Source organism: Drosophila yakuba, chromosome 3R (genome assembly GCF_016746365.2).
Source record: "Drosophila yakuba strain Tai18E2 chromosome 3R, Prin_Dyak_Tai18E2_2.1, whole genome shotgun sequence".
Taxonomy (NCBI): domain Eukaryota; kingdom Metazoa; phylum Arthropoda; class Insecta; order Diptera; family Drosophilidae; genus Drosophila; species Drosophila yakuba.
In genome coordinates this window covers 13,107,194-13,117,160 of record NC_052530.2, presented here as the reverse complement: position 1 = coordinate 13,117,160, position 9,967 = coordinate 13,107,194, and positions in this window count along the sequence as shown.

The window sequence follows — 9,967 nt, the reverse complement described above, 5'->3', positions numbered from 1 at the left end:
CGTCTTGGACTTGTTGGATGTCCCCTTTTCTTTTTTTTTGGGCTTTGACATTGGCTTTTTTGGGTTGGAATTCTTCAAGCTGGCTGACTAGCTGGATGGCTGGCTGGTGATGTCGTCAATTCCCATTTTCACTGGGGGTTAAGTGCCTCGGGTAAAAGTTTTAAGGGCCTATTCAATTTCTTCGCTTGATTAAATAATGTGCCACGTTGTTCTTGGTTTTGTTGCCGGCAGACGCTTTTAGCATTTCCATGCACACACCCCGGCTCAGATTATGTTTATTTTGGGTGTCCTTGCCGAAGGGGAGTGTGACTGAAAATGAGTTCGAAGCGGCGGCTGGGGAAAGGAGTGCTCGATGAGCCATGAGGCGAAAACTTCAAAAAACCGAGAAGAGCTGGGCAGAGCTGGGCAGAGCGGAGACGAGACGAGAAGAAAGGCGGAAAAGCAGAAAAGCAGAGACAGACACGAGTCCTTGGCCCGCCACGTAAATGCCGCAATTTCCTCGCCCACTTGCCACTCGCATCCATACATCTATAGGTGGTCGCAAGCTCGCATATTCCATATATTTCCCATATACGATATGCCAGCAGCATTTACATATTTTCCTAACCTATTTGAATGGCGCGCACACATGTGCAGCGAGGTGTGTGCTGGTCCGTGTGTGTCTCTGTGTGTGTGAGCCACTGTTCATTATTTTAATTTTCTATCGCATAGATAATTGAAAGTGCCCGCAACATGTTGCCAACTTACTTAAATGTTGCAGGCACTTTCTCCCGCATCGGGAATAAGGATACTCGCTCTCTTAGCGCGCTCTCTTAGCCAGCTCTCGCTCTCTTTCTCTCTGTCGATATGTCGCTCTCTTGGCCAAGCCAAGTCACTGGGCTAACAGGGAACTTTGTCACCGAGTTACCGAGTCACCGAGTCACCGAGTCAGTGGGTCACCCAAAAACAGGCGAAGATGTTGTCTGATGACGATGGCTAACGGTGGTGCGGCGGTGGCTTAGCCCGTCTCATTGAAACTTTGTAGGCATAGAAAATATGGCGAGTTAATTAGCTCGTGCCACGTAAATTGCTTACAAATTGCCGAGTTGATACACGGGTAACAAAAGGCATAAAGCGGCTCAGTATAGTCGCAGTCAGTCGCTTGGCTGGTTGGTTGACTGCTCTTGGTTGCCTTGACTGCTGGCTCTTGGCCACGTTAAATGCGTCGTCTGCATAATTGGCTAATGTGAGGCACACACATACTGACACACACAGCACACATAACATATACACATGCACAGGAAGAAAACAAGCTGGTTTTTTTAATTAGGAAATAAAAGAATAACGAGATAGGGGTAATTCTATATCCACCGCATTTTCACCAAAGAGAATGTGTGAATCGTTGCTGAAAAACCATAAATATATATATATCTATATATATATATATAATAGCCCGGACTGATTTAATTAAAATTGAGAACTGATTTAATTAGAATGGATGGTAATCGATATGTTAAGTGTTGGCTTTTGTTCAACATTTTAAGGCAAAGTAACATCGATATGCGAAATATTGCATGCAAAAGGGTTTGATTTGATTGATTTAATATTAAAGAAGCATTTGTTTTCTTCTCGATGACGAATTTATTCTTTAAAGTGATAAGAGATATTAATCTCATCACAGATTTTTAGTTTTTGGCTTGCAAGCTGCTGGAATTCGGCTCTGTGCATTGTTGCCATGCCGAACACCGTGTTTGCGTACTGTTAATTTTTGTTACAGTTCACAGTTGACAGGCTCCAGTTCTCCGACTTTGGCTAAGGATATGGCTTGGCTTTGGCTTTGGCCGAGCGAAAACGATAACAATAACAAGAACCGCAGCAAAGGGGAAGACCAAACAAAGCGCATGTAAATCACGCATACGCAACGTTTAACCTGCACCGAACGGCAACAATAACAATGGCATCTGAGCGGCATAGACCCCACTGAGTGATAAGAGGGGGTTCTGGAGGAGCTTGGATGCGATGACATGGCGGTCTGAGCTGAAGTAGAGCATTTGACGCATAATTCCGAAGCACATCCGTGGTGAACGAAGTGAACGAACGAGCGGAGCAGGTGACGAGATGCCTCCACTCGAGATGAGTTAAGTCGACTGGCTAGGAAAACAAAGCCAGGGCTGGAAATTCAGAGCAAACAATGCACCTGGAGGTTCACCGATTCCTTAAAACTTTGCTACAAAAGGAGTAAGCGATGTGGAAATGGAAGCTTCTCCTTGGCCAGGCCAGGAATGACCAAAATGGATAATCGATCTGAGCTTGAATAAAAGACTTTGCCATAGACATTCAGTCACCTAAGAAGATTAAGGTTGCTTGCTTTATCCCGATTAATGCCCATATATTCAGTGGTCTTAAATCAGAAATATCAATACAATGCTGCAAAATGGGTGTGAAAATTGTGATATTTATACCTCTAACGTGAAATAGTTATTAAATAGTAAGGTGCCACCCATTCATTTTTACAACTTATAGAATCATCGCACAGCTTGTCATATACTAACCTTCATAATTCTCTTTCATAAAATGATTCACTTCATTAAAATTGCGAAATCATAGCACACTTTCAGGAGCTTCCATAGCATCCACCTTGCAAGGGTGATATTCAGCAGGCCCCAGAATAAATAGAATTCCATCCCTGAGGATGCTGCTCCTTTTATTTTATGGGCTACTGCACTTTTGCCCGCCTTGGCCCCATACAAATTTCATACATTTCTTTTGAGATTGCTCCTGTCGTCCCCATTAACCGCCAAGTGCGCGCAATTACATGGAGGCTGTGGGGCCTGGCTGCCTCCTACTGGGTGGCATGCCCCCACTTGGCTATGGGGCGATTCCCCCTTCCCCCTCCCACTTCGCCCTTTAGCGCCCACCGCTTTTCAGCTGATTTGCATTTTCGGCTCTGCGCTGCAGGGGGCGTGGAAAAGGACACAAAGGCGGCGAACAGAAGCTTGGCTTCGGCGTTGCCAGGATGCCAGTATGCCAGCTTTTCCTCTTCACGTGCTAGCAGCAGTGGGGCACTTGTGGCATCCGTCTGGGATTCCACAGGAGCACCATGCCCAACCCAACAGAAAACCCATCCACCCACTGGTACCAACACAAAGAATCAACCATTCGCTGCTCCACAGAAGCTGTCACATTTCCTTTATGCCTGATGCCTGATGCCTGAACCGTCTGCTGAGTGTTTCGCTTAATGCAGGTAAACGAGTTTTTTATGTTGCCCTTCTGCGGGATACCCACTTAATGAGACGGCGATAGCGGGATCCGGATCGGGAGCGGCAAGTGCAGTTTATTGTATTGCCATTGGCAAGGACCTTCAATTGTCCACCGCCGGGCCATAAATCAGGCTGTGTGCGGCATTAAAATTAACCAGCTAGCAGGCCAATAAACATTATCTGCAGCCAGAATGGATGATGGGATGCTGTGCTGGCTGGGATGCTGTGCTTGCTGTGCTCTTGCTGGGATGCAGGATGATGGCGGATAGTGAAGACCAAGTGCCGGGATGCTGGCCAAGACGGCAATGACAGCCAAGTGATGGATTGAGCGCACGTTTGTCCCTCGAAGAGCGGCAAAGCTGTGTGGAGCAGCCAAAGACGGATGTTGATGGTGAAACTGGGGTCTGGTGATGGCCGATGGTCATGTGTGGACGCCACATATACACCTTCTCGGCAGCTCCTAGCTACTTGTTGTTTTTTTTCGCTTGCAAAAGCAAAAGCCTTTTGGTTGCAGCTACTATAACTCATCGCACCGAAAAACACTCGAGTCCCGGGGTCAGAGCGATAAAAACTATCATTTGCCAAAAGGTGAAGTGAGATGGACCGGGACGACACAGGATGTCAGTCCCGAGATGAGAAAGAGGCTGCGGATGAGGAAGCGGCCGGGGGATGAGCATAGTGATGGTGATGGAGATGGGGATGGCAATGGGAATGGGAATGAGGGTACGGCCTTTGCCAAATGCCTTTTCACACGTTTTTATCGCGCTGCGACCTGAGACCATTTGTTTGCTGTTCGGAGGCGCCTGATGGCTAGATGACTGGATGACTTGCTAACTGTGAGAATGCCGACGACTCCAAGGACTCAGCCCTCCACCCTCCGCCCGATGACGCCATCGATGCCACGGCCAGCCACCCACCCACCCACGCAGCCACTTGTCACTCTGTCTGTCAACTCTATTTGAATACGCTGCTCCTAGGCGAAAACTCTTTGCATATGTTTTTGCCCATTTGTTTATTGTTTAGCTCGCTGGGCGGGAGGATGTGGCTGGGGATTGGGGAATGGGGATCCCCGGGTCGAGGGCTCAGGGACAGGCCAAAGGACCCTCGGGATGCCGACGCTGTGGCGCAAATTATTCATGAAGCGAATGAGCTCAACAAATCTGAGCCCCGCCCTCGAGTGGCAGCCGCAGCCAAGTGGCCTAATACATATTTTTGGGCCCCACTCAGAGTGGCGTAGTTCGAGCATATTTTACATATTTCAGCTGCTCGTTGTCTGCGGCCTCTGAGCCGGTTAAATCGTATTAACTTTTACCGCCATCGCTGTAGTTGTAGCTCCAATTGACTGTCTGAACCCGATTTGCCCCCCATCCCGTCTTGCCGCCACAAAAGCACAATGTCGCCAACGAACTAAGTATATTAAAAATATATTGAGCCGCTTACTCGTACAATGCCAGCACACTAAGCCGGAGTCTATTCCAATTTTAGCTTGGCAGGCAGTCAAAAAAATGGCACCGGAGGTGGGGAAATGCATTCACATGTGGCATGCAACATTGGCAGCGCTTGCAGCCCATTTCATTTAACCAGCTCTACGCTTAAAAAAATAGTTAGCATAGGGGATTTAGCTTCTCGGGAGATTTTGTTGTGGCTAACAAAAAAAATTGATTTTAATAAGCCTTTAAAACTTTTATCACATAATCACGTTTTGTATTAATTATATTGAACATAAATCGAAGCTATTTACTCAAATCGAATAATGGGTTTTCAAAATGATTTAGGCCAATTAATTGCACAAATTAATTTTGTTTAGAACAACAGGGGATTTAATATTAATATCGCAATTTTAAACGGTAGCACAATTAGGCGAATATATGTGCATTTTTTACACCACACTGCACAAAAGTTGTTTGTCGGCATATTTGCCAATTAAAAATTGATTTTGCGGTCTTTTTGCAGAGTGCAGGCAGTGAGCTCCGTGCCCCTGGAAACATTCCTTTTGCTGACTGCGCCCAAAATGTTTATGGCAATCGTGGACCCAGTCGCAGTCTCATTCTCGTTCTCAGTCTCAGTTTCGAGGTTTGGACCCATTCTGCAGTTGGTAGCATTTGGGGGTGGGGCCAGCAGCACATGCATGTAAGTAGGTTTAAACTGCAATTTATCTAACACAAGGGGACCGGGCCAAGACCCGCCCGCACTCCTTTCTGCCGGAAGAGTGGCAGTGGAAGTGGCATACGGATCAGCATAAGTCGCACACCATTTGCCTTCGGCTTGAGTTGTGTGGGTGTGCTGGTGTGCGAGTGTGCTGGTGTGCGAGTGTGAAATGGATTCGGAGGACAGGAAAAACTTTGCATGTGTACATCTGTGCCTCCAGTGGGTTGGCTACGTTGGTAAAATGTGAATGTGGATGTGGTGCGGTGGCGGCTTCGAATCTATTATTTATGCTGGGACATATGTGTTATGGCATCACTTCCATCAATAGAACTAATTGTTGTTGGTCTGGCTGTTTGTTATAAATGCTGTGTCCTTGCCAGGAAGGACACTGGACTGGGGGAAGCGGGAAAAGTGCGACAAAATGCCATGAATGCATGAATTAGGCTATCATCTTGTATTGATTTTATGCGAGCACACACATATTGCACTTTCCATACCAAAGGCACTCCGGCAGAGATTAAAGGCTCCTGGCGCAAGGGAAACGGACTGCACGATGGGGAAATCCCCTTGACATCCTCTTGAATGGAAAACAAGATGGCTGCTACTGATTGGCTAAATCGATATGTTGGCGACACTCGAAGTTGGCGAGTTGCAGTTGCACCCAGTTGGACACGCCACTGATTACTTTGACGTCCTCCTTTAAAGGGTAGTTCCTTTCATACTGACTGGCATTGAAAGAAGAAAAGTAATTTCGCACTTCCGAAATTGAAAACTAGTTTCACCTGCCTCTATCGCATGAAATGCACTCTAGGAGTGCTACATAACTAGATGTCGTCAGCTGGCAAATTAAAGATTCCCAAACTACGTGAGAGCATTGGTTGGTCCCACCAACACCGTAATTACCGATTCAATTGCACTTTGGCGCTTCGAGTGCTTGAGGTTCAGTGAGCCGTCTCGGATGTCCCGGGAGCATTAGACCCCATCAATGGCCACTGGCCACTGAGCTGACCACCCCAACACCCCACTTCTCCCCCCGGGGGTCTGTGGTCATTGTAAACAGAGCTCCGTGCCCCGACCACCTGGCCAATTTGGCCGTGCCGCCTGGAGAGGCACAAACATGCGTAAATTAATTTAATGTGCCTTATAAATATGTAAGCTGGTCGGTCCCAGCTCAATAAATTCTTTTTTGCCGCTGTTTGTTTTTTGCCTTCTGCCAGGACTTTGGGCTCCGGCCAGAGCCACGTGGGCGCTGGCTCCAATCCTAGTTACTGCCCCGCCCTGCGGCTGTTGTTGTTGTTGTTTTGGTTGTTGCTGCTTCCCGACAAAGTTTGCTTTAGAATTTTTGAGCCCCAACTAATTGCTGCAAATTACGAATGATAATAGCCACAACACACGCTCAAGGTTAGATGCCATGCCGGCAATTTATTTCGTTCTCAACGAGCCTCGAGCGTTTGCCCAGCGGTTCAGTGGGTGGTTGGGTGGTTCAGTGGCTGAAGTGGGTGGTTGAGTGAGGAGCGCCGCGGAGGAGAGGAGCCACGGCTGCGTAAGAATTATTGGCTATTTATCAAGCGACGCATTGCTGCCTCCTGACCACCTCCACCCGCCCCTCGTTTCCCTGGCGTCCCTTTTCCAGTTAACCTTCTTTGAGTGCTGAGCGTTGACTTTCCTAATTAAATATGCATGTATGTAGGGATGTGTTTACATTCACTGTGTGTGCCAGCCAGTCAATGCGTGTGTGTGTGTGTTGGCCAACTGATTGCGATGCCGGCCAAAGTTGCCATTAAAGGCGCGTTAATTGCGCTCGATTAATGGCAGCAGGTTAAACGTTAAGTGAAATTAAACAGGCGCCAGGGAGTCCGACGTGTTTTGTATACTTTTCATACCCGTTACGAGCAGTGTCCTTGGGTATATGGTATATAGCATTCATAATGGCGCATGTTACTGGCAGACACATTAACATAATATATTACGGATATGAATAAAACAATTGTGTTTTACATTTCGAATATCGAAATTTCGGTAATTGAAGTGGTCGAGATAGCCTACATGCCATTATATATTCATTTTAATGAACAAACCAGAATCAAATGATAGCTCGCCGAAATGTTTAAATAAGGGGCTTATATGTTACACACATTTTTATAAATTTAATGCAAATAAAATGAATTCTCTTCAGGCAAAGCAATTTATGTTGCTTACTTATATTGTATTTAAGTAGGTATTCTAACGTCGCAAACACTTCCTTCTGACTTGTTCAGCTTTTAATGCGGCTTCTTCGCTCCAATAAATCCTGGCCAAGGGAGAGGCTGGACCAGAGAGAGAGAGCTTTGGCTTTAGTCAACTTGGCCAGGAGGGATGGTGAATTTATTTGGCTAATTAAAATATGCTGCATGCTAATGGAGCATTGTCTGCGGCAGCCAGCAGCAGCAAGCAGGAGCAATAAGGACCCGGAACAGGACGTGGAGCAGGACCGCAGGCAGATGCCCGCATGGCAAGTACACGTACACCTACAGTACAGCATAGCACTGCACACCACAGCACAGCACAGCACATAGCGCAGTACAGTGAAGCTAACGAGCCGGAAATGCTCTACATTCGCAGACACAGGAGAGCCACAGAGCGGAATGCAGCCAAGCAACTGATGATAAAACCGATTAAAGCCCCGGCTAAATGCTGCTGCCATAATGAGTTATTATACAAGGTGCCGCGGGTGGGGCATTAAGATAGATTCTAATGAAATCATAACTCAGACGGCAAGTGTTCTCAACGAGCGTCTGCGGAGGGGCACCAGCTCATCAATGAGCTCTTAGCACGATAATGGAATAGCCAGCCAGTCAGCGGGGCAAGTTTCGTTTGTAATCAGTTCAGCAAACTTGTTCAACCCCAGGAACTCTCGGGGAACTGTGCAACTCCGCTGTGTAACATGGTAAGTGTTCTGGCCATGGCCAGGGATAACCACTAACGCAGAGCCCCACTAATTCATTAATTACGAAATCACTTCGAGCGAGCTTCCGATCGGAGTTGGCCTGCCTGAAATAGGGGTGTAATGGAGGGCACTATTTGGATTTGGATGAGCAGGATGCGAAGGTTGGGGGCCAAGCCATCAGCAACTTCAATTAAGTTAAGTCAGTTTCCTCATTTCGAGACAACGTTTTCCCCCCAAAACGGCTGTCGTTTGTTTCAGCTTTGGCAAAGCTTTTTACATCATTAGCATTTCAGTCTGCGACTCAGTGACAGTCTTGTGCGAGTATAGTCAAAAGCTGACTTCGATTCAGTCGAAGTCATCCAGCCAGCCAGCCATCGTCTTTGCCTGGCGCAAATTCGCAAATTTTCCCATCATTAGCATTCAGGGCAAATGAAACAAATACACTTAGAGTGGAAGGGGGTGGGGGCGACACTCGGCACTTGCCACGCCCACCCTCAGGCTGTTATATGAACCGAGAGTTGTTCCAAAGTTAACACAATATTTTTATTCATCCTAAGCACTGCCAGGCGTTCCGAGTTGCTGCAGAGGATTCAAGCATTCAAGCTCACCCAGCCCAGACAAACACTGGCGCACACATAAGCCTTAATACGTTCACACAAGTTCAATTAGTGGCAGAGACAGAGGCGAAAGCCGAGTTCTGGTTCTCTGGATATACGGATTCTCCGCACTTTCCGGCTCCTGCCCCCAAAAATCGTATCTGTATCTTGATTTTATTATGCTTGCGCACTTCTAGTGTCGGCTAAAACGAACTGAGCCACAGCAAATGGAAGGGGATCCTTCGAGAAACCGCAGCGAGGTCAGCACAGGACATCAAATAGAAATAGCCAGTGGGCATCGAAACAAGCACACAAACACACACACACACACACCCTCACTAACATAGAGACACACACAGAGACACAGGCAATAGAAGGACCTCCCGGCAGGCAGCTAATCAGAAATGTTTTACTTACAAATCCTTTGGTATGCGAACTACGTATCTCATTCTACGTCTCGCACAATTTACGATATAGACTCCCGCCTGGCCCCCAACCCTCCGCGCCCCCCTCCATATTGGTTTGCCATTTAATGGGGCACAAAGTTGGGGGAATTGCTGTTTAGCATTTGCTGTGATTTCGGCACGGGCAGAAACTTTTTCCGCCTCAGCTGCGAAACTTTTAATACCTTTTGTCAATTGATTCGGCGTGCGAAAATCCCTCTTCCGGCTTGGGTTTGGTTTTTCTTTTTCGCAGCTGACGGAACTAATTGTTCTGGGAATTGGATTTGGATTCAAATCCGGCCGATTGATAGGGATTTGGCCAGGGTCAAGGGTTCGAAAGGTTGAGATTCGAAATTCGAATATCGCTTCTACTTGTAGGTATCGTCCCCACTTTAGCATTAGGGGTTAGCATTTATCAGGGCAATCAGCTGGATTTTTATTGTTTTATTTATGGCCAGCATTCGCTTTATATATTTAATTAGTGATACACACAAGACTTGCGGCCCTTCGTTGGGATTTGTCACGTATGCGTTGTCAGACGGCTTTGCGCTGCTTATGTAATAAGCCATAAAAAGTTAATAACAATGACATTGCCAACAAAAGCAACGACCAAAC